At 34.0% G+C, this 24,810-nt stretch overlaps 1 pseudogene; it reads right to left on the bottom strand.

Moving 5' to 3' along the window:
- Positions 1–1,735: 1,735 nt before the first annotated feature.
- LOC144251316 (lupus La protein homolog) lies at positions 1,736–24,002 on the bottom strand (annotated as a pseudogene).
- Positions 24,003–24,810: the final 808 nt, after the last annotated feature.

The raw sequence follows: 24,810 nt of genomic DNA, 5'->3' as shown, positions 1-24,810 counted from the left end.
CCCAGTGCTCAGCTACACTGCCGCCAGCCCCTCCTGCCACCGCCTCGGCGACTCAGCGCGAGGACCGGAAAGCCAAGAAAAGAGAGAGGCTGGGGGAGCGTCAGGCACCCCGTCAAAATCGCACTAGGCTGAAGCGAACTCAGTAGGCTCACGTTGCAAAACCACCTGTTCGAGCCGAAGGGAGCTCCCCTCACCCCTTACCCCAGTTCTTTTCGCCTCACAGGTGACACCTCCTTGGCTCCCCAAAGATAATTTTTTTTTTTAAATGGAGCAAATGTACATCCGGGGAAAATATGGAAGGTAGAGTCAATTAAACTTCCTTTCCCCACACACTCAGAACCCCCTGCACTCCCCAGCACACACGCACGCTGAGGTCAATCCGAGACCCCCACGCATTCAGCCCACACTCCTCAGTTCACCACGAAAACAGTACCACAAGTCAAGGTTCGCCTATCCACATCCTTCCAGAAAACTGAACAAGTGTGAGGGAAGGGTAGTGGGAAAGGGAAATGGACTGAAGCCACCTCCAACAAGCCACTCAGAGGGCGGAGAGTGGGAAGCCAAGAGGAAACCTCTGCTAACGGAAACAGTAAAAGTGTCCCCTAACAGCACCAACCCTCTCTTACCGATGTGAATGATCGAATCCGCATTCGCCGAGTCCCAGGTTCAAGACCAACAGACGGACAAAACCAAGAGCAAGGGGAAAACTTCCATCTCCTCCTATGCCGATTTCTGTGAGGATGGATTGTCTTCCAATATATATATATATGAAATATATATATATATATATATATATATATATATATATATATATTTCTTTAAAAAAAAAATAAAAACAGTCCAAAGAGTTTGAGGTCACGATCGAGTTTAGCGCAGGTTTTTCTTTTTCTTTTTTTTTTTTTTTTTCTAAATTCCTATTGCCAGAGAGAAGCCTTTTATCGTCGCTGAGGAAGGCAGAGGGAAATGAGAGAAAGAGCCCAGCCTGAGGAAACCTCCTTCGCAAAGCCGTGTCACTTGGAGGGGAATTTTGGCATCGCCAGAGTTGTTTGCAGTTTGGCTTTTTAAAAATGTATCCAGCCTCGGCTGCTCTCGGGCAGGGGGAGAGGCTGGAGCTCAGACCATCCCCATCGCTGCGCGGGGGGGCGCGGGTCTCCAGTCCCAGCTCCGCTGCAACTTCCAACACCGCCCCCCCCCTCACGCCGGATGTGCCCCCTTCCCGCCCCCTCCCCCAGCCAAAAAGCCCCCCCACCCCGCCCCTATGGCCCGCAGAGAATCACTTGTCTTCGCTGCCAAAATCTAAGTGGGAAGGGAAGATTAGGAGATTCCAACCGGAGCAGCCAGATTCCAGCAGGGAGGGGAAAAAAGCCCTCTCCAAGAGGGGTAGAAAAAGTGAACTTCAAGGTAATGCAGATAGTAATGCAGAGAAAATTCCCTTTCTGTGCGAGGCGGGGAGCAGAGCTCGGAGAGGCGGGCCGGGGAGCCAGTTCGGGCGCGGTGGCGGGGGAGTTGCGCCAGGCGCGAGCAGCGGGGCCAGGCCTGCGGAGGGAAGCCGCCTGGGGCTGCAGGATGCTTTTGAAGCGGTTCGCCTGCGGGATGCAGGAAGCTAGGAGCGAGCCTGGCAGCTTCAGCACCAACCCCACGTTGCCTAGAAATGGATCACCTAGGAGAAGGAGCGAGCCCACGAAGTGGTGCTGTCAGGCAGAGAGGGGGAAACCAAGAGAGGAAGAGCTTCTCTCTAATAACCACCTCCTCTCCCTATCTGCAATACAAGGGAGAAACAAAATAGTGCTCTCATTTCCCTTGGAATCTTCAACCGGGACTGAGAAAAAGGCAGGACTGTAAGAGAAAAGACATTGAAGGTTTTTTTTTTTTTTTTTTTTTGGCTTTTTTTTCCTTTTACAAGGTTAAAAGCAACCTAAAAAAGCCACCCCACTTATTTAACCTTGCTATTCTCCAACAGGTATCAGACTTTTTCTAGTCTTTGCCTGGAATTAGACACATTGGTTGAAAACAAATTAGGGACACCTGGTCACTTAGGGAAAAAGAGACCTAGAAAGCTTTTAATGAGATTTCAATTATAAAGTTATAGAAAGGAGAGAATGTGCTAATTGCCTTTTATACAGTGATCTCCCCTACACCCCCACACCCCTGTCACCAGGGTATTTTTCTTTTTAGGCAATCAGGATACAGAAAGAATCCTGAAATCCTTCTGTAGATAGACCTCCTCTATTAGAATAGAAAAGCTTGAATTTTTTAAAAAAAGAAAAAGAAGAATGAAATAAAACAGGAATAAATGCTTCAGTGAAACATTTGGTCAAAATATTGCATTGAGTAGCTTAATAACCTATGCAGATAAATTCAGAATGGGAGGTTGGTTGTCTTCCACAGGAAGAGCTGAGGAAGTACTGAATGACAGCCTCCCAGTCTTCAGTGAAAGGATTTTTCTGCCAGCTTATTTCTTATCATAAAATCCTGATTACTGTGACTACCTTTCTTCTAATGATTAACTTATATCAAGCTAACCTTATTTCAGACCAAAGATTTGTTAACACAATCAATTGACTAATTGAGTTATTAATGGTCCTAATATTGCTTCAATTGTAAATGCAATCCTATGGGAATGTTATTACTTTGGATGTATAAATGTCAAACAGACTTTCATAGCCCCCCTTTCTTTAAGTTTGGCAAACCTCTATTCTCTCATTTGAGCCCTCTTCTCTAACTTGGTGAATTGGGTCATCATTCTCTAAAATCAGTTGTAGGTTGTCCCCTCTGTGAAATACTATTTCATTCATCTTGAATATTTTTTTCTGAATATTTCAGAACATGTTGTGCTGTCATATCACTACTTATTTAAGCAGATCTTATTGAAAGGTACATATTCATCTTGCCAACAACTTACCTGCACAACCTAAAGGGCTAATTTAAATTCTTTGCCCCCTGCAGTGGTGTTCAGTTCTTTGTTTTTTGTTTGTTTGTCTGTTTGTTTGTTTTTTGTCATGCTGGGCATTGAACCCAGGCCCTTGCCCATGCTAGGCAGGTACTCTACCACTGAGTTATATCCCCAAGCCCTCAATCCATTAGTGTGGTATAAATCTCTCCATCTTCTATGATCTCATATTGCTTTAGAAGTAGACAAGACTGCTTAGGAATTAGATCATCAATGTCTTGAGAGCAAGGACCATAGCTTATGCACATGTTATTCAGCATAGCATTTCACAGAGAACCTCTTTGTTGATGTGAATTTTACTTCCCTTCGAATTCTGGAACAAACCAATGCTTCTAAAGAGCCATTTCTGTTTCTGTTTTTCCCAATTTTCATCATTCCCTTATTTTTTTTTCTTTACATTAGTACTCATTATTGATTATGTTTGTGTTGTTATTGATGTCATGTTGGTGTTTAAAGTGTTCTAATGCACTTTAATGAATTATACTTTGTTGGTACAGATAATGAATTAAAAGAATGGATATATCTCCCCATAGCTTGCTTTTATCATACTAGTAACAGGAGCATTTTTTAAATGTGATGATTCACTATGTATTCTATCAAGAAAAATTATTAAATAACCATTTAACATGGAAAGAACACTATAATATCTTAGAATCCTGGAGCCAGGTGGAACATCAAAACAATAGCTGGCTCAGTCCTAGAGATAACTAAATGTAGTTATATTCATACAAACTCATCTTTTGGAAACTCTGTTTTCATGAACTATAAGCACAGCATTGTCATAATTCCCCAGTCTTCCAATTTAATATCTTTGTACCATAACTTTTCTTGAAAATAATTTTGGAAGTTTTTCAAAGGAATCACAGAGGGCTAATTTTCAGAATCTCTGGGGTTTACAACCCAAAATACAATGCACATATTCTAAAATCTCTGTAGGTGACTCTAAAGTAGAGCCATTTTTCAGAGCCACTGTTCTAATACTAAAATATTTAAAGGAATTTGGGTGACATATTACACACACACAAAAAAAAAATCATGAGGGTATAATGATCACTTAAAATCGGCAAAATACCATTCGGAAGAGATAGTAGAACCATGAATTGAAGTTTTCCAGAAAAAAAAGAGAAGGTAGTGAAAAATTAAAATGCAATATCAGCTTATTATTATCAATATATAAATAATATTCTTTTCACTGTAATTACCAAATAATTTCTGTACCCATTGACTGCTAGTTAATGGTGTTTTATGAAATACAAGTTTAAATACACTTTAACAATGTTTTAAGTATTTTCTTCTATTTTAGAAAGCTGCATATATTGTGATACAGTATTAATTAGCTGGAAACAAAGATTTATAATGCATAAGTTAGATGTCAAGTTCCAGAAGGAGAAAGAAAATAACACATTTACTGGTTGTGTTTATTAACGAGGCTTTTTAATGAAGGCTATCTGTTGGTCTCATTAAGGTTGCTTAGCTTTAATTCAAAGATTATTTATCATATGAAAATGGTCTGATGCATCTGGCTGAAATTCACACTATGTTAAAATAGCATTAATTCACTAAAGTTTTCTAACAAGTGCTTAACTTTTGGGAATATAAATGAAAGTTAACCATGATTTATGAATTATTTTTCAAAGTGGAGACTGTCACTTCATTCAGGCATTAATTGTGATATGAACATCCATAATTTGAAGAAAATGGTAGATAATCTGAATAGCTTTAAGATGTGAAGCATAATATTATTTTACACACACACACGAGAAAAACCAGAGTTTCAGAGAAATATTAATTTGCCTCGTTGGGGTGAGTGCAAGTGCAGGCTCTTTCAATAGCATATAATTATGTAAAGAAATCACAGTAATGGAAACCCATGGCATGTATAATTCTCTAATTTTTACTTGAAAAAAATACGCTAAGAATACCAATGCCTAAATTTTCAAACTCAGCTGCTCACAGTTATAACAGCAGTAAATCAAACTACATTAGTCAATTTTAAAAAAACTCTCCAATAATGACTGAAAATCTTGTTTTACTATAAAACAATATTATTATGAGCACCTACTTTCAAACTTAAGTTGAGAAGCTAGTGTTCAAATAATATCACAGAAAAAACAGAGATAGACTGTATTTTGATCATTATTGCTACTTCTCTATAACCATATCATTAACATTATAAATTATAACATTACCATTATAATGTTAATGATATGGTTATAGAGAAAAGATTCTAAGTAATGGTAACTTTACCATAAACATGAATGAAAGGCTATAAGAGGACAGTGACTAACCATCTGTAAATGCAGGTAGCTATGGAAAAGGACTTTGAAATTATAATTGAAATATACATTTGTGGAAGTAGAAAACATAAATTCTATTTGGTTGAGGGGCTAAAAGGAAAACTTGTATTTAGCAGCTCATAGAAGTTCACAGCTCAATGGAGGTTATGCAATGTCTTGTTTTTCTAAAAGAGGATGAGGAAATATTTGTTGGAAGGAAAAAACAGAAATCATGATTTTTTTTTTACTTTTAAATAAGCTTCAAAAAATCATTAAATCATGTATTCCTATATGACATACTAACGTTGGCTATACTTTGTCCTTATTTTTCTCAGGTCAACTACTTTCCTACTTTTATTTTGTCTGTCACACTAGTACAATATTAAGTAATACATCCTTCCTTTCTTCTTTCCTCTTTTACTTCTAAATTTAGCCTTTAATGTCTTGTTTATTTTAAAAGTTTTCTCTAAACCTGTAAGACTGCCCTGTCAGAAAATAAGTTCTCTTCTAACACAATGAGATGTGAATCCTGACCAAATTCTGCAACAGGACTGATTGGTATATATGAGTGCTTTACAAATGTATCTATTATTAAAGTTAATTCAAGTGAAAACTTTGTATTTCAAAGCTGTTTCACTTTCCACACATGAGCCATGATTTTGAAATTTTAGGAGAAGAAATTCATATGCATTGGTAGGTCTCTTTCACTTGTCTCATCTGTGTGAATGTTGGTGTGCTGTTTCATGAGACTGTTAATAATCATAAGGCAATTGGTTGATGGAAGTCAAATCATGACTTGTAACCCAAAAGGGGCACTTGTTGAGATTGGCCCCTCATTACATTATATCCTGTCCCCACAAGATGGCAGCCATGCTTGATGTAGATTTAATCGGCTTACTTTTTGAATGTCTCAATTCTTCAGAGTTTACTGGAGTATTGTTAACTCATACTAATCAAATGGCTACACTGGGGTGAATTTATTATTTTAAGTGATTTTTTTTGTTTAGGTTACTTGATTTTCTGAAATTTTATTTCTTCTAAAATTTTCACAGAGTAATAAGTTTCTGAGTCTCTTAAAACATCTCTTTTATTTACATCTTGTCTAGTTTGGTCAGGTACTTAAGAAGTAAATATGAACAGAACATTCTTTAATAATATGCCTCTCAAACATGTGTTAGAGGGTATATAGAAAATATACATTATTTTAATATTCAAATCTGAGGTGTACATATTAAAACTGCAAAAGTAAGATTAATTTGACTATTTGCTTTATGCAATCAAAAAAAATTATATATCTTACAAGTAATTGTACTTGCTCTTAGAAAACAAAATGTCTGTCATTTGTGCTATTGATCCCTCTGATATGGCATATCACTTGGGTAAATACCTGATTAGATCAAAAGCAACCAAATGCATATCAACTATAGTGAATAACAAGTATCTTGTTTTATAAAAAGAGATCAAATTTCATTTTATCTTCTCATAATTAACTGTTTTTACTATAAAATTAGATTTTTTTTGAAACATATTGCTCTTGACACATAAGTACCTCACTACAATATATGCATGTAGAGTATGGTTCAGAAAATACAGTATGCGTTTCAGTTTGAATTTTTGTATGTACCACATATAAAGAGAAAATCTAAATAGAGAAACAAAATCTTGATCTTTTATCTATGTTATCTATGATATATTTGTATGTTGACTTTGGAGAATATTTCAAAGAATTCATAAAATTTTATAAAAATTTATTTTTACTTTTTAGTGAATAATTTGCATTGAATTAAATAAAATTAATTCCTTATCCCTCATCATCTTTATGAATTGTTGGTTAATTTAGGTGTTTAACTTACTCTGAATAAATGAGTGAACTAATTAGTGAAGAAACATATAAAATGAAAATTTCAAAATGTGGTGGAATATTACTCATGATGCATACAATGATACCAGCTTAATTTTCTCCAAAATAAACAGATTACAGATGTATCACAGTGGTCTATTCATTAGACTATTTCACCTGATTATAATTCCCATAATTACAACATAGGTAGAGCTATCTGTTCAGTTTAGAGAAGATGAACTAAGTTTTCAAAGTTTCCTTTGGAAGATGTCAATAAAATTAAATCAGAAACCAAAACCCAAATAGGAATCGCTACCCAAACTTCACTTGACATATTTGTAATATGGTATGTATGACTAAAAATAATGGAAGGCAAAACAAATAAACAATGAATTTTAGGTTAGATCTCATAGAATTATCTAAAATTTACTAATATAAAATCAGTTATATTGTAGCCATTGAAATTCCTATCCTTTTTTTACACCTTGATGCCTTATCACATTTTTTATGTCACCACAAGAGACTTGAACCTCAAAGAATTAGATACAAATAAAACTTTTGAAAAAGAGAAAATATTTTTTAAATTTTTAAATGACAGTGTTTTCAGAAAAATTTAAACCAGCATTCCCACACTGGGCTTTTCTATGGTTTTGGAATATGGTTAGTGTTCCACAATTGTGGGTTATTGATAAATGATTAAATCTTTAGGAGGTGTATCTAGTGTGAGGCCCTTAGGTCTATGGACGCATGCCCTGGTAGGGGGTTGAGGGACTCCAGTCTCTCCTTGTTTACTGCCTCATGAAGTAAGTAGTTTCTTCTACCAGACACTCACATTATTATGTGCTGCCCTCTCCAGGGGTTCAAAGCAACAGGGCCCTTCAATCTTGCACTGCAACCTACAGAACTGTGAGTTGAAACAAACCTTTTCCCTCTACCAGTAAATTGCCTCAGATATTTCAATGTAGAGATAGAGGGCTAACTAATACAAGTTTTATAGAACACTTTCTTCTAGAAAAATCAAAGAAAGGGGTTTAGTGGCCAGATAAGATTTCAAAATGCTAGACAGATTTATTTCTCCTCTTACATATCCCTAGTGCAATATATTATAATCAAGGAGAAGTCCTCTAATAAGCATAATATTAATTTTATTTAGCACAGAATATCCCAAACTTATTTTACCATCTATTTTTGTTTATATAGTATATCATGAAATCCTTTGTTACTTTTGTAATCTGTATTCTAAATTCCCAAAATAAGATGATTTGTTTTGTTTTGTTTTTCCATGTACTGTTTGTAGATGTTTATATTAGCCTGATTACAAATCTGTAGGCTGGAGTAACATATCTGGGGAGAGATTTCGGATTTTGCTGTAATAGGAATTTTCTATCTCTGTCTTGAATTTTTATGATGGAGGAAAAATATATCAGCTATAAACATGTTTTCTTTTTAGGATGCTATATAGATTTCTCCTTTTTCTTAGGGTATAGAAAGCTAAAGAAGAACATTGTTGTAATCCTAACAATGAGAAAATACTGGATGATCTATAAAAATGTAAATTTCCTTGAAACCTTCAGAGAACTGAGGTGGTAAGACTACAAAGAAAATTGAGTTCCAAAAGTGACAGACAACACCAAAATTAGCCAGAACAGAAAACAGAGCACAAAAGATGAAGAGTCTTCTATAGGAACAAATAAGAAGAATCAGCCAAAAATTTTAATGAATTATTGAAAGTTAAATATGGGCTAACATAAGTTTAGAAATACCTAAAAGCACAGAACAAGGAGACCTGCACTCAATTATAGACTCTTATATTGATCTTTACTAGTTGCTCATGGGAAAGAATGAGGGCAGGGAAGGACACTTCAGTGATAAAGCATGATGGAGGTAGAACAATGTCAAAATATAGTCCACTTACTCAACTTGTCTCTGTAGGAAGAAATAAGCTTTACACTACTGAAGGAGGGGCAGCAATCTGTCTTATCCCAGGACCCAGTTAAAAAAAAAATTAAATGTTTTCTGTAGAGGCAAAACTCCTCAGCATCTAGGAAAGATTCACAAACCTTCTTTCCTGACTCAAGGAACCAAAGATCATGATTTGGGGGCCAGTGGTCTGCCTCCAGGGAAAGGTCATTAAAGGTATTTCATTTCCAGCGGCAATAAGGAACAGAAAAAAAATGCATCTGCTGTTTAAGATGCTTCAAGGATTAAAGTCTAAACATGGTTGTCACTCATAGGAGAACGACAAGAATGATAACAAGGCCTCATTCCTGACATACAGGCTCACATGTCTAAGACTGAGCCCACACCAGAAGTCCCTTCACTCAACATGAACTTAGTGTTGTTCAACAAGAAACAGCAGTCTAACACTTTTAGAGATGAAAGACTACCGAGAGAGACTTTGGGTTGTTACTTGCACAAGTCATGTAAGCTGATGATGGAGCAGAAAAAGTTAGAGGAACCTCTGGAATCACAGGGCTTACTCTCACACATGGATCTCACACATGGTTCAAGTAGCCCTCCACTAAAGAAGTTGGGGATGAGGGTACCAAGATCAAAAAACCAAACACAGCTCAACTAATTATTGTCATCCTAAGAGAAAAATATTTCTATTCATTTCCAGCTATAAATGTTCTTCACATCAAATTCAGCTCTGTGTTTGTGTGTGTGTGTGTGTGTGTGTGTGTGTGTGTGTGTGTTTATCAGTCTCAGCTTCCTGAGCTGCTGGAATGACAGGTGTGCATCACAGAGGCTTTATAATAACTATGATTTAGTATGTGGAAAAACAAGAGTGGTAAAGTTAAGAACATATGTAAATGTGATGAGGCATTTCAGTAAAAACATGTAAATTATCACAAAGAGTAAAATCAATACTCCTGAAAAATTAAAAATAAGCAAAACATAAAATATCAAACTATGCTATCTAAGATGAAGAATTACTTTGACAGGCATCACATATCTGAGGAAGAAATTTGTGAACATAAATTGAAGGCTGATAAAAAAAAAACTCTCCAAAATGAAACAGAGAATTAAAAAAAACTACTGAGCAAATCACATAAAAGCTGAGACAACATTAAATTGCCTACATGTGTTAATTTGACAAAGAATATGGAAGAAAAAAATGCTGGAGACTAGATGATACATTTCCAAATTTAACTAAAGCCCAAAATGCTCACAGAATTCTATGCAAGAGTTTTTGAACACAAAAAATTTTATAAAAAATAAAAAAATACCTAGACAATCATAGTTAAATTTTTATATAAACAAAAATAAACAGTCAATTTTGAAAGCTATCACAGAAAAAAGGAAATACTGCATATGTAGGAACAAAGGTAAGAATCACAACAGATTTCTCACCAAATACTATGCAAGCCAGAAGATGATAGGGTGACATCTGTTAAGTACAAAAAGATAGAATGAATCCTTCAAATAGAACTCAAATCCAGAAAAAAGTATTCTGAGAAAAAAAGTGAAAAGCAATGCTGTAAGAAAACAAATGCTAATCAAATTTACTACTGGAGTAGCTTCATAATGAGAAATCTTAAGGTAGATCCTTAGGCTGAAGACGTTTGATAGCATGGCAATTTGAGTTTATAGAAAGAAATAAAAAGCAACATGAATAGATAAAAAATATAAAATAACAACTTTTTTCTTTTGTAATATCTTTAAGAAAAACAATTGGTTGTCTAAAATAATGAAAATAGCAAAGCACTGTAAGATTTATTACCAATGTAGAAGGAACATGTAACCAAAAATAACACAAATTATAAGAGAGAGGGAATAAAAGCATAGTTTGTATGTAATTGCCACTATGAATGAGGTGGTGGTGTGATATTATCTCAAGGTACATTGTGACAAGTTAAATATTCATATTATACATACTAAAAACTAAAAAGTGCCCAATAAAACAATTTTAAAATACACAATTACTTATCCAAAAGAAGAGATGGACTAGAATAATAAAAGGACTTATTTATGTTTTTTTCATTTAATTATTTTAGCTAAGGAAAGTATTACTGCCTCACACCATTTCTATAGCATAATTTCTTTTCTATATCAGTAAATTCTTGTGGATTTAGTAGTTCATAACTTCATCATAACTACAGTAAATAATATATTTTATTGTCAAATAAATGTATAAATAAACTTGTACAGGAATAAAAAATACTTGAGTTAAAAAGGCAGAAAAAAATTATGTGATGATGAAAAATATTTCTCTTTGTCATTTATGCATATTTATGTTTCAGAGGAAAAACCATTTAAATATAATCACATTGATAATTATATTAAATATAAATGATCAAAACATTCAATTAAAAGGCCAAACTTGTAAGATTCAAGTAATATAATAAAAAATTAAAGAGCAGATATTACAATGGATACCACAGATAAAAGTGATCATAAGAAACTATTACAAATAACTATAGTCTAATAAATTGGATAACTGAAAGGAAATAGATAAATTCCAAGAAACATGCACACTGAAAAGACTGAATAAAAAAAAATATAATAAAAATCCTGCCTGGCCAGGAGTAGAGGTGCACATCTATAATCACAGTGTACTTGGGAGGTGGAGGTAGGAGGATCACAAGTTCAAAGCCAGGCTCAGCAAATTATCAAGCCCTAAACAACTCAGTGAAATCCTGCCTTAAATTAAAAACTAAAAAGGGCTTGTTTTGTGACCTAAAATGTTTAAGTGCCTGTCAGTTCAAAGTCTGGTGAGAGAAAGAGAGAGAGAAGAGAGAAATAGAAATTCTAAACAGACCAATTACACATAAATAGCCATCAAACCTCTTCCCCCCAAATAAAAGCTGAATGTAGAAGCTTAAATGGCTGAATTATAGTAAATATCCAAATAACTAATGCAATTCTTAAATTTCAAAATAATAAAGGTAGAGGTAGGTAATCCTTTCAAAACCATTTAATGAGTGTGGCATCATCCTAATCCCAACACTGGCAAAAACCAACACAAGAAAAGAAAACTACAGGCTAATATCTCTAATGCACATATATACCAAAAAACTGCAATAAAATAATACCAACCTAAATTTAGCAACACATTATAGAAAAGCATACATCATCAGCAAGTGGGATTTGTCCCTAGAACTGAAGGTTAGTTTAACTTATGGGAAACAAACATTGTGATCTGTCATGTTAACAGAACAAAAGATAAAAATCACATAATCATGTCAATAATAGCAGGAAAAGCACTTGGTCAAGTTCAGCATTTTTCAAGATAAAAAATTTCAGTAAGGCAGATACTAGAGGAATATTCTCAACAGAAAAAAAGGCCATTTGTGAAAAGTCTACAGATGACATAATCAATGAGGAAAAACTGACAGCTTTCCCTCTAAGTTCTGAAAAAAGGCAAAGATGTTCATTCTTGTCATTTCTGTTCAAGATAGTACTAGAAGAACTAGCAAGAACAGTCTATCAATAAACAAAACAAAACAAAACAAAAAACACCCAAATTAGACTTATTTGTGTATGATATTACTTTGCATGAAAAAAATGTTAAAATTTCACTAAATACAGTTGTATATAATAACAATATAAAAAATAATATTTGGAAAATCCAAATAGATTTGGAAATGAAACAACACATTTCTAAACTATCTATGACTCAAAGAGAAAAAAGATACCAGGGAAATTATAAAAATGTATAAAGATGAAGAAAGAAGATATGAAAATTTATGGAACAATAATAAAACAATGCTTAGGAAAAAGAACTACGAATGTTAAAAATGAGAATTTCAATAATCTAAATTTCTATATAAAGTTATTAGAAAAAGAAGAACAAATCAAATCATTACCAGGAGAGTAAAAAAATAATAAATACAAGAAAAAAATTACTAAAATTTAAAACAGAAAATAATAAATAAAATCAATGAAAATTAAATCTAATTCTTTTAAAAAATTTTAAAAATTGGTAATCACCTAACTGTGTTGGTAAATAAAGAAACAAAGGGATACAAACTACCAGTGCCAAGAATCTCGGTGAAAAATTAGTAAAGATCAATTAGACTTATAAAATAAAACAGAATACACATGGAAAATAATAAATATTTTTGACTTAAGAATAAATGCAATAAACAGTTTAAAAAGAAAACTTATTTTAAGTTGTAACTCAAGTCTTACATAACCTGTGTCACTTCTGTCTGTTATAAAAATCAAGTTCATACTTCATCTTTCCACAAAGAAAACCTCAGAAGCAGATGTCCCAGTCTATTAAAGATGTAAGAAGTAAGACAAATCATTTTTTTCTTTTTATATAGTATATATCTTATTAGTTTGTACTAATACATTCTCATGATACAAATGCAATTTAGTGGAAGAATCTTCCATTTGATATTTAAATCCTCTGAACACAAACAGAACTAAACATTAAAAAATAAGCAAACAAATAAAACCCTCACTTGGATAACAGAAAAAAAAGACAAGTTAAACAATAATTATTTTTTCTTGTTTTAAAGGTGGACCTAATATGGTTTTCTTTTTAAAAGCCTCCCAATACAAAAAGCAGCTTAAAACCTAACTACAAGGAATATTTTTTAAATGATTTACTAAACTACCAGTCTCCAACACCATTTTCTGTTTTCTTTTTATCATTATTATTATTATTAGTTGTTCAAAACATTACATAGTTCTTGACATATCATATTTCATACAGTTGATTCAAATGGGTTATTAACTCCCATTTTTACCCCGTATACAGATTGCAGAATCACATCGGTTACATATCCACGTTTTTACATATTGCCATACTAGTGTCTGTTGTATTCTGTTTGCAGGCTCTTCTTTGTCTATTTCTTCTCTTGCTGTTTTCACTGTTCCTGCTGCACCATTTTCATTATGGTCATCATCACCATCAAATTTTGTTTTCTTGCCCTGAAACTGTACTTTTCCCTTAGACCCAGGCTGGGCAGCTTTATTACCTTTTCCTTTTCCTTCGAGTCTGCGACCTTTTGACTTCCATTTGTCTAGGGATTCTTGTTGGTCTCCTATGATTTTTTTTTTCAAAGTTGCTTTTTCCACACCTCCTAGTACTTCCTATGTCACTTTTTTGTTCCTTAAGTGTAGGTTACCATTGTCTGCACCTTTGGTTTTATCCAGTGCTTCCTTGGCTTTTTCTTTAAAGAGAATAATTTCCTCTTTTGTTCCTCTGATAAAGTCTATCCATTTTATTTCACCATGATTTGAACAAAGGAAGTGCAGATCTTTTCTATGAGTCTGATCATCTAAGTCACCTGAAAATTTTAGCAAACGTGATCTTTTCTTCTGGAAATTTCATTTCAACATCTTCTGCTAACTTTTGTTTTTCTTCTTGCTCTTGTTTAGCTTTTAACTTATCTTTCCACTTTTCCTTCCTTCCTTCCTTCCTTCCTTCCTTCCTTCCTTCTTTCTTTCTTTCTTTCTTTTTTCTTTCTCTTCTTCCTCCTTCTCCTCCTTCTCTCCTCCTCCTCCTCCTCCTCCTCATTCTCCCTCTTCTTTCTCCTTCTTTTCAAAGTAATATTCCTTATAAAGTATTAGCAGATCTGTGTCTTTGTACTTTTGGCCAGGGGTCTCCACAAACTCCTTAGCAGAGTCAACACTACCAAACACAGCAAATACTGATCCCTTCAATGCTTTGTGGTATGTTCTTCTCATCTGAATATTCAGTACTTAATTTTTATCTTCTAGCCATTCTTTTATGTCTTCAAGGGAAGCATGAGCTGAGAAGCCTTTAATATAAACAGATCTGTGTTTTACATCATTTTTATACTCCTAGGTCACATCTGGGAGGGGTTTGCTTAGAGATCTTCAGATTTTAGTTTTGTCTTCATTGATTTTCAGAGGTTCTACTTTAGATTTGCTCAACGCTTTCACTATTATATTAAAGTCTGTTGTTAGATGGTTTAACATGTTGAATTTTATCATTATTTCCAAAGGTACCCAGCCTTCATCCAATTTGATCTGTTCCTTTAAAAAAATTGTCTCTCGGCAAATTGAAGTCTCCAAAATAATATTCCATTTGATGAGCAGCCATTTTTTTCATTATCACCACTTTCAGCCCTTGTGGCTATCTAACAGAAATAGAATGTCTGCACTTCACAGTGTCGCTGGCTGGCCTAAGACAAATTCTTGATAGATCCTCTGGGATACAGAAAAGTAGGGAACACTTCAGCACAAATTTTATGAAGCCATAATTATCCAAATACCAAAAGCAAACAAAAAGGTCATAAGAATAGAAAAACTATATATATCAATATCCAATGTCCCTTTTGAAAATATGCATAAAATGACTTAACAAAACAGTAGCAAATCAACCCAGCAATAGGTAAAAAAGGATTTTGCATACTAACCAAGTAGGCTTTATCAAAGGAATGAAAAGATGGTTGACCTTTCACAATCAAACTGTATAACATAGCATATCATTAGATGAAAAAAGAAAGAAGAACTACTTAAGATATTTTCTTTTGAAAGGAATCAACATTCATTCATGACAAAAAACTCTCCAAAGGACTTGAACATCTTCACACTGTCAATGTTAAATTTGGAAAAATCTTCCTTCTAAAATCATACTTGATGGTCAAAGACTAAATACTTCCCAAATCCTAGAAAATGCAGAGAACCCTGCTTTTCCTGCTTATGTTCAAATGTGCTCTGAACGACTTAATTTGTGCATTAAAAGAAGTGAAGGATATACAATGTATAGAGATTAAAAAGGAAGAAATAAAACTAGCTCAATTCATAGAAAACATGATTATCTCCACATAACATCATCAGGTATATTAAAAAAATAGCTATTAGAGCTAAAAAGTGGAGTTTTAAAGGTAAGAGGATATAGTGCAGCATACAAAAAAATCAATTATACTTCTATAAACTAACAATTTAAAAGTGAATTGAAATATACAATTTACAGTAGAATTAAGAACAGAAACTACTCAGGTATAAATTCATCAAAATGTGTGCAAACATTTCACTGTGAAAACTACAAAGCTTTAATGAGAGCAATTAAAGAAAACCTAATAAAATAGAGAGATACACTGTGTTCAAGGATATTCTAAAAATCTCAATTCTCCCCAAATTGATTAACAAAATCACAATTATACAAAACAAAACCACAACAGCCAGTGTTACAGATTGATAAACTGCTGCTAAAATTTATATGGAAAAATGAAAGATTTTTTTAATGAAAGAAATGAAAATAAAGAGAAAAAAAGAAAGAAAGCAAAAAATAAAATTCGACATTCTCACTTTACCTGATTTTGAGACTATGTATAGCACTCCACTGACCAAGGCAGTGTGTCATTGGAGAAAGAATAGTTGCATCAATCAGTGAAACAGATTACAATCTAATATTAAATGTATTCACAAAATTTTAAATTATTGGAAAAATATTAAGAAAATTTAATAGAAAAAGGATAGTCTTTTTAATAAATAATGCTAGCAAATTTGAACATCCAAATTCCAGAGAATGAAGACAATTCTATCTAACATCATGGAAAATTTCTGCATAAAATAAATCTATTTAATAAACCCGCTCCCCACCTCATATTGCTCATATTGCTGAGAAGGAAAGATGAGAAATTTTGAGCTCCAACCAGCAACATGATGAGCAACACAAAAAGAAGAAGGACTCTAGAGCCTGTGACTACTATCTTTGTGCTCAATACATACCTCAAGAAAAACATAAAACATATTTATGTACCTAAATGTTAAAGCTAAAATGTGAGTCCTAGAAGATGGAGAAGTCCAGGAAATTTCTTTCCAGGCTGCTCAATGGTGTGAGACCAGGAATGCAAATAAACAGCTTCTCAATGAGGTGGGTGAAACAAGGAATTTTGCTGGTATTTAATACTGGACTCTCAGAATAGCTTAAAGACTCAGAAGGTTGGATATAATAAAATAAAAGAAACCCTATCACCAGTGCTGGTGGCCACCCAAGTGGATCCACCCTAGGCAAATTGGGGAAGAGGACTAAAACAACCTGCATTTCAGGTGGCACCATAATGTGTCTTGATATGGAAAAAGCAGAGATCCAGGACACTGTTGAACTGATCCAGTGGGTGAGTAACTATATCTTGATGTAGGAAAGATGCTGCATATGGATAGCCAATGCAGATGCCATTTTTTTCCACTGTGCTATGTCAGCCGGCAGTTGGTGCCCAGACCTGTTCAATCCAAGCTGTTTGAAAAACAGACCAAGCCAAGGTCTGCACCATGACTCAGAGTGCAACTAGAAAATCAAGAAAAATTCAGGTGGAGAGTGATTCACCAAGGGGAATACAGGACATCCAAACCAAAAGATTCCAGATTCCTTTCAAACCTTTTGAATATGGAGGCTCATAGGACCAGCTGGGGGAAGTCTACGAATTTTGATAGGGTGAGTGGGAATGACTGTGTACTTGTGACTGAGCCAGAGAGGCTGGAAAGGACAAGACCCACAGGTGGCAGAGGGGTGAAGGACTGGCTTCTTCACCACTCAAGCAGAACCCAGGGCAACTCCTGGGGTTCAGACTCCCAGTGTGGATCTCTTGCTGGGCTCGGGAGGGTGCTGATTTAAAATCTTCGGATGAATTGTCGTTCACTGAAACACTGGAGGACTAAGTAGACCTAATCCACACCTTCAGAGAAAACCCCCACTGAGAGTGGAGAAGAAAACATTCTCCAACCTGCTCCCACCTCATATTGCTCATACTGCTGAGAAGGAAAGATGAGAAATTTTGAGCTCTAACCAGCAACATGATGAGCAATAAAAAAAGAAGAAGGACTCTAGAGTCTGTGACTACTAACTTTGTGCTCACTACATACCTCAAGAAAAACATAAAGACACTTGGAAACAGACAACCCATATATATTATCATGGATAATTTTTGAACAACTGCAATTAAAAAGAATTCCTTAATTTTCCATCAAGGAACCCTCCCCAACCTCTGGTGAGACTGCAAATTGGAGGAACCAATTTGAATGGTTCCTGGACATATGTATATAAACATATGTGTGTCACTTTTCTCATTTCTAGCAGTTTTGAAGGTAGTTATTTTCATGTCTTTGTCTTTTGAGGGCTACGGTTTTTGATTAGTATATTTTGGTTTTGTTTTGTATTGTTTTTCACTTGTCCATATCTCTTGATTCTCTTTCTACTTCCTTTAAGTTTTTACTTCTGCTTCTCTCCTCCTTTCTCATAATCATCACATGCAACATCTCTTCTGCATTCTCCTTCTTCACTGTTTGAAATAGCAAACCTTTTTGCATACTTTCTGTTTTTACAGATGGCAATTCTTTACCATTTGTGTCTATTAAAGTAATTAATATTGTAGATGGCATCATAGGAACTATTTAGCTTAACACTATGCATCCTCTGCATTAGTTGTTGTTATTTGTCTCCCCATAAAAAATGAGGTAATATAAACTTTTAGCAACATGGTAAGTTTATAGGTAGAAGTTCTGTCAACTCAATTCATACAGATATATAGATAGACACACAAATAATATGAAAAAACAAGGGAACAAATCATCCCATATGAGCCAAAATATCTCAATGACAGGATCCACTAATATGACAGTGGAGAAAATGATCTGTCAGATAAAAGACAATGTAATGGGTTGAATCATTACGTTGAGAGAAAATTACAAATGAGAGAAAATACAGAAAGTGAAAGATAATTTCAATAAAGAAAGGGAGATTCTGAAAAAGAACCAAATGGAGCTTCTCAAAATGAAGAAATCAATAAATCAAATTAAAAATGTAATAGAAAGTGCATCACCAGAATACTAGATCACTTGGATGATAGAGTTTCATGCAATGAAGACAAAATATATACACTTGAACATAAAGTTGTTCATGGAGAAAAGTTGTTAAGAGGTCATGAACATAATTTTCAACAAATATAGGATACAATGAAAAGGCCATATTTAACATTCATCATCAGGTAGGGGAAGTCTCTGAAATACAAACTAAAGGAATGCACAATCTTTTCAATGAAACAGTATCTGAAAATTTCCAAACCTTAAGAATAAAATGGAAAATCAAATACAGGAATCATATAGGACTCTAAATATATAAAATTACAACAGATCCACATCAATGGAGTTTATTATAAAAATGTCCAACATACAAAATAAGGATAGAATTTTAAAGACTGCTCAAGCAAAACTACAGGTCACATTTAGAGGTAAACAAATCCAGATTTCAGGTGATTTTTTTTTTCAATCTAGACTCTAAACACTAGGAGGTCTTGGAATCATATACACCAAGTTCTGAAAGAAATAAAAACTACTATATGCAGCAAAATTAAGCTTCAGATTGAAAGATGAAATAAAAGCCTTCTACAGTGAACAAAAGTTAAAAGAATTCATAAGTATAAAGCCTGCACTACAAAACATACTTATAAAATATTTCAGGAAGAAATAAAAAATAAAATTAAAAACCATCAGAGGGAGAAACTACATTAGAAAAATAGTCAATAAAATGAGAAACTGAATATAAATTAAAACCATAAATAAATAAAAATAACAGAGATTAAAAATTATTTCTGTAAAATAACATTCAATGTCAATGACCCAAACTCATCAACTAAAACACAGACTACTGGCAGATTGGATTAAAACACAAGACCCAACAATGTGCTGTCTCCAAAAGACTCAACTCATAGACAAAGACACTTCCGGTAAAAAGACTGAAAAAAACATATCAGTAACACGGATCTCATAAAGATGCAGAGGTCCCTGTGCTCATATCAGATAAAGAGGACTTCAAGCCTAATTTAATCAAAAGGGGAAAAGAAGGCCATTTAATACTACTTAAGGAAATTGTACATCAACAAGTAACAATCTTAAATATTTATGCACTAAACAATGGAACATCTATGTACATCAAATAAACACTTCTCAGTATCAAGAAATAAACAGATCACCACATAATAATACTGGATGACTTTAACATGCCTTTCTTATCAGTGGCTAGGTCTTGCAAACAAAAAACAAAATAAAAATCTACAGAATTAAGAAATGCATTTAATAATTTAGACTTAATAGACATAGAATATTTCATTCATCAATATCCATCAATTACTGAATACACTTTCTTCCCACCCACACATGGATCCTTCTAAAATTGATCATATCCCAGACTACAAAGCAACTCAACAAATAAAAAAATAAAGATAATACCTTACATTTTATCAGATAATAATAGACTGAAGTTAGAAATCCATGATAAGATAAAAAACAGAAGCTACTCTACACCTGAAGACTAATGAATGTTGAATGTTGGATGGATAGCAGAAGATACCAGAAATGGAATAAAAAAGACTTAGAGGTAAATGAGAATAGTGAAACAAGGTATCAAAATCTCTGGGACACTCTGTAGGCACTTCTAACAGGAAATATAGCATTCAGCTCATTCATTACAAGAACAAAAAGTAACTAAATGAATACTCAAACATTACATATAAAGGCCCTAGAAAAAGAAGTAGAGCAGTAGAAGACAATAAATAATTAAAACCAGGATCAAAATCAATAAAATTGAAACAAATAAAAAACAATTCAAAATAATCAATGAAACAAAAGTCAGTTATTTGAAAAAATTAAATAAAATAGATAACCTTTAGCCAACCTAACCAAAAGAAAAAAGAAAAAAAATCCTCAGATTACTAAAATTCATGATGAAAAAGGAAATACTACCACAGACAATACTGAAATATGGAAGATTATCAGAAAGTATGTTGAAAATTTATAATCCAATAAATTAGAAAATCTTGAAGACATCAACAAATTTCTAGAGACATATTACTTACTCTAATTAAATCAGGAATACATAGAAAATTGAAACAGATCAATTTTAAGCAAGAACTTGAAATCACCCTCAAAAACCTATCAAAAAAGAAAATCTCATGACCAGACAGTTTCTCAGTGGAGTTTAACCAGACAGTAAAAGAAGAACTAACATGACTCCTCCTCAAATTATTCCATGAAATAGAAAAGGAGAGAACCCTTCCAAACTGATTCTGTGAAGATAGTATCACCCTGGCACCCAAACCAGGCAAAGACACATCAAGGAAAGCAAACATCAGACCAATATCCCTAATAAACATAGATCTAAAAATTCTTAATTAACATACTGGCAAATCACACACAGAAACATATTTTAAAGGTAGTGTGCCATGAGCAAGTGGATTTTATCTTAGAGATGCAAGGTTAGTTCAACATATGGAAATCAATAAACATAATTCATCACATTGGGCTGGGCTTGTGGCTCAGTGGTAGAGCACTTGCCTAGCATATGTGAAGCACTGGGTTTAATTCTTAGCATCACATATAAATATGTAAAATAAAGGTCCTTTGACAACTAAAAATATATTTTAAAATATTTCATCTTAAAAACAGACAAGAATCACATGATTACTTCAAAAGATGCTAAAAAAGTATTTGAAAAAATACAGCATCCATTCATGCTCAAAACACTAGAAAAACTAGGAATATAAGGAAAATACATCAATATTGTAAAAGTTATATATGTTAAACCCAAGGCCAATTTCATACTAATCAGAGAAAAATTGAAAGCATTTCCTCTAAGAACTGTAACAAGACAGGGATGCCCAATTTTACCACATCCATTCAACATAGCCCTTGAAACTATAATCAAAGCAGTAAAACAGAAAAAGAAATTAAAGAGATATTAATAGGAAAAGAAGAACTCAAACTATCCTTATTTGTTGATAACATGATTCTATATTTAGAAGACCAGAGAAACTCCACCAGAAAAAAATTCTAGAACTCATAAATGATTTCAGCAAAGTAGCAGAATATAAAATTCACATTTATTAATCAATTGCATTTCTATACACAAGTGACAAATCAACTGAAAGGAAAGTTAGGAAAACAATCCCATCCACAATAGCTTCTAAAAAGAAAATAAAATATTTGGGAATTGAGGTAACAAAAGAGGTGACAGATCTCTATGATGAAAAGTACAGAACACTAAAGAAATAAATTGAAGAAGACCTTAGAAGATAGAAAGATATTTTATGTTCTTGGATAGGCAGAATTAATATTGTCAAAATGGCCATACTACCAATAGTGCTCTACAGATTTAACATAAATCCTATTAAAATTTCACTTATATTCTTCATAGAAATAGAAAAGGCAGTCATGAAAATCATTTGGGAAAAATAAGAGTCCCAGAATAGCCAACAAAATCCTTAGTAGGAGAATTGAAGCAGGAGAACTTAAATTATGCTACAGAGCTATAGTAACAAAAACAGCATGATATTGGCATCAAAAAAGACATGAATACCAATGGAAGAGGATAGAAGACACAAAGACAAACCCACATAAATACCATTATCTCATGCTAGACAAAGGTGCCCAAATCATACATTGGAGAAAAGATAGCCTCTTCAAAAAAATTATTGCTGGGAAAACTAGAAAGCCATATGTAGCAGAATGAAATTTCACCAATATTTCTCACCCTGCACAAAACTCATGTCAAAGTAGGTCAAAGACAGGTATTTGATCAGAAATTCTGCACCTACTCAAAGAAAAAAGTAGGTCCAACACTCCAACATGATGGCTTAGAAATTGACTTCCTCAACAAGACCCCTAAAGCATTATAAGTAAAGAAAAAAATCAATAAATATGATGATATCAAACTAAAAATCTTTTTTTTTCACAACAATGAATCAAGTGTGTGAAGAGAGAACTTACAAAATGGGAGAAATCTTTGCCATCTGCACCTCAGATAAGGCATTATTTTCAGAATATACAAATAATTTAAAAAGGTTAACACCAACAAAACAACCCAATCAATAAATGGGCAAAGGAACTAAACAGATCCTTCTTAAATGAAGAAATATGAACAGTCAAGAAATACATGAAAAAATGTTCAGCATTTCTAGTAATTTGAAAAATTCAAATTAAAACTACACTGAGATGTCCCCTCACTCCAGCTGGCATGCCAATTATCAGGAATATAAGTAGCAATAAATGTTGGCAAGGATGTGGGGAGAAGAGTACACTCATATATTGTTGGTGGGACTGCAAATTAGTGCAATTACTCTTGAAAACTGTATGGAGATTCCTCAAATCTAGCACTAGAAATGAAACCAATAATTGACCTGTTACACTCCTGAGTATATATCTAAAGGAGTTAAAATCAGCATACTACAGTGATGCTACTCAGTCAGCCCACCAAGGAAGCCAGTGACCACCATCTTGGACAGATTGCAGCAGTGATAGAACAGGTCTGTGACATTTAGACCATCTCCCATACAGCGGGGAAATCACATAAAATCTCTCCCCAGCTTTCCGGGGGCGTGATTAACAGAGTGAGCATGAACAGAGGCGTGGGGGAAAGATAAAGGCACCTGACGTCCAACTCCCCCCTCCCACCAGTGGTGAAAACGAAACCTGTCTCGCCAGCTCACAGAGGAGGGGCTAGCGGAAGGAATCAAAACAATAAGGTGCTGGTTCCCAAAAGTCGCACTCCATGTCCAGGAAACTGCAGGCCCAGAGGGTAGTTTGAACTGCCAAGAGGTATCACACTGGGAATGTCGTGGCTGACAGCAGAAGCCGGAGGACTAGAAACCAGGAATAAACCTAAGCTAACAGGTTTTGAGAGACACCAGTTGGGGGAGGAGGGAGCAGCCTCACACGGATTCTTTCCTACAGCCGGAGGGCAAAATCTTGGCCCGGAAGACACAGCACCACCTACTGAAAGCGAAGAAAATAGAAGTCTAACAGTGTCCCTTATTTCTTTTAATTTTTTTATAAATTTTTTAATTTTAATTTTTTTCTTTTCTATAATTATACTATTATTTTTTAAATGTAATTTTATTTTACTGCATATTATTATTATTTCTTTTTTTATTATCATTTCCTTTTCTTTTCTATTCTTTTCTCTTTCTTTCCTCTCTCCCTCTCTCTTTCTTGGTTTGCTTCCTTACCTTTTCCCCATCTTTCCTCTTAAGCATGACCACCCAGATTACGTACAACTTACTAAATGCAAATAGATGAATACTATGAATCAGTCCATAGTCCACCTAAGCCCTAAACTACCCCCAAGTACTCCTGTCTATTCTCTTGTTAATATCCACCTGCATTTGAGCAACTCCCCAAAGAAGATAACATATACTAACCTCCATACCATCAAAGCGCCGGACCTCAACATAAAATCCTAAGTTCAAACCTCAATTCTATACATGCCATCAAATTCCGTAGGCCTTTAATGAAACTAATGAATTTACCTTAAATCACAATTAGATCCAACATCTCTAAACATTGTCTCCCAACACAAAGGAGAGATATTGGAACTATAAAAACCAAAACAAATTTAAAGACGAAAACAGAAACACAGCAGTCAAACAGAGTTGGAAAGTAACTTGAACAACATGAAAAAACAAGGGAAAAAAGGATTACAAACAATGCAGGACAACTTAAATTCACAGGAGAAACTAGAGGCATCAGAAAAATGGACAGAGAAAGAACTCAAGGCATACCTAACTCAGATGGAACAGAATCTTAGAGAAGACATTAGACAGCAAGTCCAAACAATGAAAGTATACTTTGAAAACGAAATACATAGGCAAATTCAAATGGCAAAGAACGAGCTCTACCAGGAGATAGAGATTTAAAAAAAAATCAAACAGTAATTCTAGAAATGCAGGAAACCATAAACCAAATTAAAAACTCAAATGAGAATATTACAAATAGACTAGATCAAATAGAAGTCAGAACATCAGATAACGAAGACAAAGTGTATCAAC

This window comes from Urocitellus parryii (assembly GCF_045843805.1).
Source record: "Urocitellus parryii isolate mUroPar1 chromosome 13 unlocalized genomic scaffold, mUroPar1.hap1 SUPER_13_unloc_10, whole genome shotgun sequence".
Lineage (NCBI taxonomy): Eukaryota > Metazoa > Chordata > Mammalia > Rodentia > Sciuridae > Urocitellus > Urocitellus parryii.
This window is presented reverse-complemented; position numbering and strand designations above follow the sequence as displayed.